We start from the raw sequence: 9932 nt of genomic DNA, 5'->3' as shown, positions 1-9932 counted from the left end.
CCAAAATTTTCGATATCTTTAACCGAAATTTACCTACTTTTGAAACGATTAATTAATAATGTAATATAATTAAATTAAATAAATAAATTATGCCCGAGGAGTTACTTGAAAAGTATGTACGAAAGCAATTCGTGGCTGTCCGAAGTGATTTTTGCCGTATTTAGACTAAAATTTTCTAGTTTGTTACTTTGTGTCGACTTTCACAAAAGTTATAGAACCTTCGGTGATACAAACTTATTCAATGTATAATTAAATTAATGGAAAGATTCCAGTTTCGAATCGGTCGTAGCGTTATTTCCACATGGTTATCGTCCACGGATAGAGAACGATTCCTCGACCGCGCGGTTAAAATCGTAAAAGAAATTATATAGATTTTTAAAAAGTTGTGTTTCTCGAAAACATTCGAGTGGATATTAAATTGCGCTAATTTTACGTGGAAAAAATCCTTTAACATTACGCTTTTCTTGGCAAAAACCCACCCAAGAACTTGGTGGAATCGAAATACATACAGTATTGGAAAAAGCTTGCAACGAGTTGCTTAACTTTCCCGGCAACATTTGGTGGCACAGTCTGTTATATTTTATTTTAAGAACTTTTCGCGTTTTTAACTATTATAAAATGGCCAGAAGCTTAATTTTGAGGGTAGGGATGGGTTTTATAATAAAAAAAATTGTAAATGGTAATAACGAGTTAAATTGTCGTTAAGTCCGACCCCATTATCTCCCCCAGCCCTTCGACCTTTAACCGCCAAAATTTAATAGCATCGATCCCCCTAAAATCTCCCTGCAAAATTTGGACAAAACGCGCGATAGTAATTAAACTTCAAAGAGGGTGACCACGCGCAAACCTGGCCAATTTTTTTGCATTTCTCGACGTTTCCAAAATGTAAAAATCTCGAGGGGCCGTTTTTCGACCGATCTCCATCGTGAAGAAGTTCTTTCTTCTTCACGATGGAGATCGGTCTTAAACGAGAGGAACTTAAAATTTGATTTACGAAAAAAAGACGAAAGACGCCGAAAAATCATCTTTCGAACTTTAGCCGTAAAATATTGTTGTCAATAGCAACTCCAGCCGAAAATTTATCGACGCTTCTGTTCAAACGGATGCATCAATAAATTTTGCCACCGAAATATCGATTTTAAAGACTAGCTTCCATTCGCTCCGAGATAGGGCCCTTTCTCCTTATAAATAGTACCGGGAATTTCGATACTTAGCTGTAATATATATAGATAATTACGGATGATTTTGAAATCGCAGACCCGCCCATTCCCGCCGTTATTCCTTAATCTCCAGAACGGAGTTAGACGAAAATCGAGACCGAATACGGAAAGCTTAAAATTATCGATTGACCGTATACCAGTCTCCAGTCCGGACCGGAAGTCACCAGAGTTTTTAAATTAAAATACGGCGTGGAATTCTTATTTCGAAAAGTTATCGAACCTAACGGTGTCCGAGTGGATAAAACCACCGAACGCCGGTAGTCGGTGACGGGTTGGCGTTGGGTGTAATACCTAAATAGGGGCCGGTTTTCCTTAGAAAGCCCTCCCGGGGGCATTCCTTTTTCGGTATATCGCCCGCCAGTAGCGTTATCGATACCGACACAAATATACTAACGTTTTAGCAGCCCGGGAAGAAGCGCCATGGCGCCAAGGAATCTAACGGATATGGTGGCCCCGGGCAGTTTTTGACTTTTCTCGGTTCGAGCCCGACGTGGGCGGAAACGTCGACGTTAGGAATTTTGACGTCGATTACGTCAACGAGTGGCTAGGAAGTGGCGGAGAGCCGTGGTCGAAGAACGATTTGGAAGAGCCGGCGGAACGACCGGCTAAAGAAGACGGCGAAGAGGAGAAAGAAGTTTAGGAAACGGGACCGCCGGGGCTCTCGTCACGAAGACATTTAACGGATGCAAATTGCCCGCGAATCTCTGGCGTAGACCGACCATCCCCAGAAAGTAGCTCTTTCGTCCGAAGCGTAGACGTAACGAATTCTCTCGAACCAGGCCATGGGCAGAAAACTTTCCAGGGAAGGATAAAGCTCGAAGACAAATAATTACGTCGATACATTCTTATTTAATTTTTAGTGGTTTCTTCACAAATAGATTATATAATAGAATACGGTATTTGGTCAAAGCGTCCCGTCATCCAGGACGTAAAAAATTACGCGTCGCTTCTACCATTATAATTTGCGGAATTTTGTACTCGATCTCGGGGGCGAGTGCCGCGTTGGCCCACCTTGGCCTTTTCTCGAAGGACAGAAGGAATAAGTCCTTAATGTAATTCTTAGCCAGAAAGCCTGGGAAAAACTGCCCGTTGATTAAACGCCGGGCTTCTTCGTTACGCCGCCGTTTTCAAATACGATTTTAATTTATAACTTTTGTCTTATTTTATTTATAAATACTATTTGCGTAATTATAAAACATGGCGACGTTCGACCGGGCGCCAACGTACGACCGGCGTTGGATGGTTTTATCCACCGGGGCACCGGCGGGCGCATTAAAAACCAGGAGGAGGAATCTATTTCGAATTAGAAATTCTGTACTTAATTACCGGTTAAACTTACGCAATAATATAGAAAGAGTACGTTCTAAACGTTCGCACGTTTGTATAAGAGAATAAAATAAAGGAAGATAATATCGCTACTTACGTTTTATTCGTAATCTCGGGCCAAACGCCGCTTGGGTGCCAGACCCATCTTATTTATACGCGTTTGTTTTTAGACTCGGGTGGTTCCGAGCTATTTTATACGCGTTTTTGTGGCAGCCGGTTGTTTACACCGCCCATCTTATTTATACGCGCCTCAATTCGGTACGGGGAGGTTGGTAACGAATCTTTAAAAATATACGCGGTAGCCAAGCTCCGTTTACTGGGTTAAAATGATTTTAAGGAAGGCGAATTCCTTTCGGATTAATATTTAGTCTCCGTCGCCATCCATCGGTGTAGTTTAGGCCTATATTATGTCTAAGTCCTTATATCGAGTAGATTCGATTTTCAACTTTTTTAAATAACGTAAGCGCCGCGAATCGGAAATGACGAGCGACGAGAAAATAAGCGACAACGTAGTCCGTTTCGTACGAAACGGATGGCGCCGTCGGCTTCCGTCGGCAGGACGAAAAACGACTTAAAAATCGTCGGGGCTATTTTATCTTTTAACGCTTGGATACGGTCGAGTGGCGGATGCGGCCTACTAGCCGTTAAGGACGGTTATTTTAGGTTTATATCGACCGGATGCGGCGCTTAACGCGTTCTCTCCCGAGCCAACCGTCCAAATTCCATTCAATTTAGATTTATTACGGATAATTCGGTCCGAAATTTTCGTATTTCGTTACCCACTGGCCTTAGCCTGCCAGCAAATTTAAGTCCTTTTCGCCGGTGGCGGATCCAGACGGTAATTAAGCTGGATCTATAGTAAAAGAAATCCGAACTGCGACGATAACGGTGGCATCGCATAATATTGTCGAGTTTGAATAAACTATGCTGGATATTTCCAAGGTTTTTTAAAAAAATTCCTATATTTTAGGAAGTATTTGGGCAACGAACCCTCCAAATCCTGGTCGATTATCGCGCGTTACCTTTCGCCCGGCTTTAATAATACTATTTGCGTCCGATAAACCGCCATTCGTAGGCTCCGGTTGGGTGGGAAGGAATTACGCATTTAAGTTTCGTTCTCTTACATTTTATGATTTTTCTTGGTTTTTCAATTTTGTAAAATTTTCAAAAATAATCCGAATATTCCGATATCGCTGGTCGAGACGTATTTCCATGGCGGCAACGGTTAAGGCGTCGGTCTATTTCTCTGGAACCCGGGAACGGTCGGTCTCGGATAACGTAAACCGTATCCTTCGTCGCTCGCTCGTCGGATTACCACCCAGCGACGAAGGATCGGATTAAATCGATAGAAAATATACCTATAAGTAGATATTGTATAGTAAAAATTTCTTTCCAACCATCCGAAAAAATGAACCGTAAAAAGTCTAAAATAAACATTATACAGTACAGTTTAGTTATGTTATATATCGGGTTTAGCCACGTTTGTTTATTATACAGTACGTTTATTTAAAACGAATCGCTCCTATTGTCCGCGCGGCGAAACAGTAAACGCCGGTCGGCGTCGGACGAAAGGGCGGAAGGAGACTTATAGTCGACGCGTGGATGGCGGTAATAATCCGTTTGAAAAAGTAAAAAAAAAATAAATTATCTACGATACAAAAAAGAACATTTTAAAGATGTAAAAAACAAAACGGCCAAAAGAGATAGGATCCGCGTTTCGACTTTACGCGTCTCCCTCCGTCCCTTTCGTCCGACCTAGACCCTTCCCACTCGTCTATTCTTTGGCCGCGCGGACTATGGTCGGAACAAAGGCAAAAAATGAAAAATCCTTCTTATATTTATACCGTCGCGTAAAACGGGGCCCGGTCTAAGACCCGCGACGTAAGGGGCCCTAGACCGGGCGCCGCCACGGGATAAATACGCAAATAATCGTGGCTTAATGGCGGTTACGCCACCCCCGGTCGCGGGTACAAAATCATCCTCCCGGCGCACCCCGGTGGCAATTTCTAATCTTTTAAGCCTTTTAGTTCCGATAAGCCCGCCGGTTTCGAAAAGCATTAAAAAAAACGTCGAATATAATGTTAGAAAGTGCGGGAAATTTCGGATCGATTAATTAGCGCCAGATACCGGCGCATCCGGGGCCGCGTAGAGGGTGGCGATACGCGTATTAGGGGCTAATGCGGATGGTAATGGCATTAATACGCGCCAACGAAGAATGCCTCCCTTAGATTACGGGTTTACTTGAAAATTTACCGTTTCCGTGGGAGAATTTCAGAATTTCCGTTAAGAAAGACCGGAAAGAAGTACGGTAGGTTACTAGTATTTCTGCTTGTATATTACGAAGTATTCGGCGATCTTCTAAGTCAATAAAATTGAAAGTAATGCGACGACGAGACTTTTTCGTAACAGATTTTCGAATGGAGGGACGAAAATGTAACTACTTTCTATAACGGTCGATAGACGTAAAGTATCGGGAGCCGTGGTTAAAGATCGGTTCGTTTGAAGTCTAACGCTTCCGCGTGTTTACAAAAGACGAGAGCTAACGTTTTTTGGAAGTTTCCCAAAAAATAGTAATACAATTGATACTGGTTAAATGCGGTAAGTGTTCGACCGGTCGGTCGACGACGGCACTGGCTAATTACCTTCTCTACTTTACCTATAAATATGTTTACTTTTGCCTAATTTTACGCTGGGTGTAGCGAATTTTCCATATAACCAATCATTTCTCGTCGGTCGTCCTAGGTCTTTTCTCCACCATTTAACTCGGTCGACGGTCCGGTATATTTTACGTATATTTATATACCGGGGAGTACGAAACCCGTCCGAAACGGGGAAAAATTCTTCGGAACGGAGCCGTTTTCTGTTTAAGGAATACAATTAACCAATAACCCATTAAATAAATTAAAAATTAACAATCAATTGGCAACTTTTCAATTCTCGTCCCGTTTGAAATCGGACGAATTAAAATTCAATCTCCATTAAAAAAGTCGGCTAACCGTTGGTCTTCCGGTCCGGCTACCGGGTTTACCACGGCTTTTCTTTTCAAAAATTCGACTCTTGGTTTTTCCAAATTCAAAAATTAAATATTTCCGATAGTTAACCGACTTTTGGACCGCCTCGGACATCGGTCGAATTTATATCGATATATCGATTGGCAAAGTTAGTTCTATAACGCGTTTTTTTAAATTATACTTGGCGAATTATTTAATTAAATTAAAAATGACTTATTTTTATAGTTAATTCTCTCAAATTCGGTCTATAATACTTTCCGAGAACCTTACGGACGGGTTTAGACCTAATTAATGGCGCCATTGTCGAATAATCGATTGGATCCCGTTCGAACTTCTTACGTTTCCCCAAAGTTTATCGGAATTTTGAAGAAAACCATAGAAATAGCGGATGCTTTTCTGGGAAATCCCAAGACGTCGACGAGAAAATGGCGCAGTTTCTTCCTTTTTAAATTCGTAAAGCGAATAATAATAATAATAAAACGAAATAAATCGATCTTTTCTCGGTACCGGAGATTCGAAGAATTGGGAAACGAAATGGAAGACGTCCCGGAAACTTCGGGAGGGATTCCGAGTATACGATAATTATTTTCCAGAATTCCACAAATTTATAAACTAGGTTTAAAAATTAACTACGGCGTCATTTTTTAGGTCGAAGCTACTAAAATAAAGGAATAGGCGTTAATTAACCGGGGACTGGAAAACGAACGGTTCCTTAGCGTTTCTCCTACGTGGAAAAAGAGAAAAATTTAACAAATATAATACAATTTTTTATTTCTTAATGTGGGCCCGGAAGAGATAAGTGGGTCGGGCCTCTCTCGACTGGTCGGAGGTCTTACCCATACGTTTACTCTGGTAAATTTAATGTTAAATGTAAAACTCCGCGCTATTTTTTTCTATAAACAGGAATTCGCAGTTTTGTACGGGAAGAGAATCCTCTTTAAAAGTACAGTCGACCCCCCTATAATTACGGTCCCTATAGTTACGATTCCTATAAAACTACGAAAAAATTGCTACCGGTATCCGTAAAAAATAGTAAAAGTTCCCTATAAACACCTCAAACGTCATCGGGAAGCCGAACTACTTTCCCGCCGTCCGTAGCGCCACGCTACGGAGAGATTTCTATCGTCTGGACAGTATTATATAAATTATATATAAATTAGGTACTGTACATATAATTATATATTAACTTATTGTAACTTTGTTATAATTAAATATATAATTTCCGCCGTCTAGCGTGGCGCCACGCTACGGAGATTTTTACGCTAACTATCGTCTGTCAGTATGTAAATTAGGTACCGTAAGTCTAATACAGTACTGTAATTTTATACATTTCTTGTGAAAGAAACATTTCTTATTCAACGGCGATTAAAATTATTTATATTAATGATGTCTCCGAAGTTCTACGAAGTTTTCACAGAAAAATAAGTTGTTAGAAATCGGCCGCTCTTTGCTGAGCTGTTCCGCGACGAAAACAATGTTGAGCAATGGCAATGTCGAATGGTGACACTCGGTAAGTAATCCTACAATTTTTTGTTTATAGCGTAGTTTATACGGATTATTCCCAAAAAATATATACGTATTTTGGAAATGTTGAGTCGGATTAGTCTAGAATCGATTAATTTTATGGAAGAAAATCTTTCAAACAGCCGTAGTCCGTAAACTTGACACGTGTCGGGTTGTGATTGGAAGGATTCGTAAGAAAGCGGATTCCTAGAGAATGGAACGTATCTCTATCTTATAGGGGGGTCGACTGTATCGAGTTTCGTTAAATCTTAAACAAAAGAATTCGGTTCCGTTAAAGAACCGGGTCCAATCGCTAGTCGCTAATATTAGATGGCGGAAAAAGTCCAACTTCTATTATCGTTTTCGCCTATTTCTTACTATTTTATACAAATATTCGGGTATAATTTTACTACACTACCGTCGATCCGGATTCCGATAATGCTTCTACAGATTTTTATCTAATTTTCCAAATAATTCGACTAGAATTATTTGTGTATCGTCCAAATTTATATTTCTTAGAATTAAAAAAAAATCTATACATTTATCCTTTTCTCAATCGATAAAATTTATCGTAGACATCGACCGAGTCCCCATCCAATTATTTCTTCCGGTCCCCGAAATTATTCAAAAACTTATATTTTGGAATAATAAAATTAGACAAAAAGATGGGTTTTTCTTAAGGCGGGCCCCGTAAACGCCAGACCTACCATAGGGCCCGCTATATTACTGTAACGACTAAAATAATACAATGGTTAATGATTTTTATCGTCTGGGACTTTACCCGTCAAAATTGCGCGAGAAGGATGAAATACCAGTACTCGGATACGGCTTTTCTTCCAATACTTTTCGTATAAGGTCTGGGCAGTTTAAATTATTCGATTACTCGTCCGGTAAAAGACGAATGTCGGAAAATCTGCAAAAATCAAATAAAAAGGAATTTGCGAACCGTAAAATATCCTACAAAAATAACATTTTATGTAAATAATTATAAAATTCGTAGGCGTTATTACGTGGTTAATTGGCGGCGTTTTAATTACGAGAGGAACACGGGATATTTTTTTTTATTTTATCCAAAATAAGACGATGGAATTTTGTATAAATAAAACCAAGACAATTGTCGGCTCCCGAAAGTAACCGATTTCAAATCCGTGACGAAATTCGTCCGATTTGAATTTATTTACGGAAACTTCAAAGTTCTAGACTCGAATTCCGCTGGCTTCTTTCGGATTTATTTCGTTATCGTCTAGGGACGTGGCGACAATTAGGCCCGAACGCCTTCGTCTATTCTCTTAATTTATTCCACGCGTTAAAGAGCGTCGAAGAGAAAGATCCGTATTCTTAAGCGTGGGGAGCGTGGCGCGTTAATAAATGTCTTCCCCGTATCCGTAAGAAAAGTTAATTTTCTGAGATTTTAACGTTCGTACCTCTACTTCTTAATCCACCTTTAAATAAATTCGCTTCCGTTTCGCTCTTTTAAATTTATATTATTGAAAACGCGCTACCTTACGCCGGTATCCAAGCTTTTTTATTTTTTTACTTATCCGCTTCCGACTTTTGTAGATTTCGCCCCGTTTTAACTTCTGATGTTATTCTAATTTCGCGCCTATCTATATTTGCTCCGAGTAATTGTAAATTGCCTTTCTTTTTTACTCTTTCCGCCCCGCGTTACGTAACCCACAGGGCTTTTTTCCACGCCCGTCGCGGGTTCGGCCGGGCCTAAAACGGAACGACGGGGGAAATGGCCCGACGCGTTGGGGACGGATAAGGAGATCCGACCAAGAGTGACTTTCTACGGGAAATCGGCCCCTATTCGGGAGTTAATTCCCATTTCTATTTCCGCCTAACCATCCTGGACGATATAACGCGCGCTTTCCGGGCATTGTTCGGTGGGTTTTAAATAGCGAAAGATTATGGAAGAAATATTCTCGGTTATCGACGATTCCAATACCGAATATACTGTATTACGACGAATAGTTTTGGCCGTAGCGCCTCTATAAATAGTCCTATTCCTATCGTAGGTATATACTGTACACAATTGTTGGTAGTAAAAGCGCGTAATGAATTTTTCCCGACTCGATACGGCAAAACCTGTGTAAGACGACCGCTTCGAACCAGTCCCGTGGGCGGTGGCGTTAGCGGGTTTGGCGGTAGTTACGAATTCTTACTTTATAATAAATTATAAACTATAACAGAAATTACATTCTCGACTTTAAAATGGCGAATATCGTACTTTATAAAATATTGTTTGAACTTGAAACAAACGCGTAGAATTACTCTTACGGATTAGATTAAAGACGATACGATGGGTTGGTTGCGAACTGCTGGGTGTTATTTATTACGGACGGTCTGACTGGTAACGGAATCTGTCAAATCGTATCCGCGGTTGAGTCTCGAGAAATAAAATTACCAGGAATCGGATAGAATTGGAGGTAGTGTTTTGGCGGCCAAGGGAGTCGCTTATTTATCGTTGCGCGGGAGTCGACCGGAAGCCCGGAACTCGGACCCGTTACCAGCGTAACCCGGGCTTCTTTAACGCGTTCGACAGTGGCCGGGCTATCCGGCACCCGTGAAAATCGCCATTCGGTTCCATTGCGAGACTCTCGGATAGCCGAAATTATATTTGTTTAAATACTACACTTAATAAAATCTTCATATTTTCATTTTTGAAGAATATTCTTTCCATATTCGTTTACAGTATTATTTAAGATAAACTACGGGTGAAGACGGATCGTATCCTACCAATCCCGCTATTTGAGAGCGGTTGGTAAACCGACTAATTAAGAAGTTAACATTCGAATCTTCAAATGTCAATGCGAAAAATATCGGATAAGCGAGTCAATTTATTCGGTATAAATTTACGGACAGAAAATTC

The sequence above is a fragment of the Centruroides sculpturatus genome, unplaced genomic scaffold (assembly GCF_000671375.1).
Source record: "Centruroides sculpturatus isolate CEXI.00-Female unplaced genomic scaffold, Cexi_2.0 scaffold221, whole genome shotgun sequence".
Classification (NCBI taxonomy): domain Eukaryota; kingdom Metazoa; phylum Arthropoda; class Arachnida; order Scorpiones; family Buthidae; genus Centruroides; species Centruroides sculpturatus.
Note: the sequence above shows the minus strand (reverse complement) of the source record.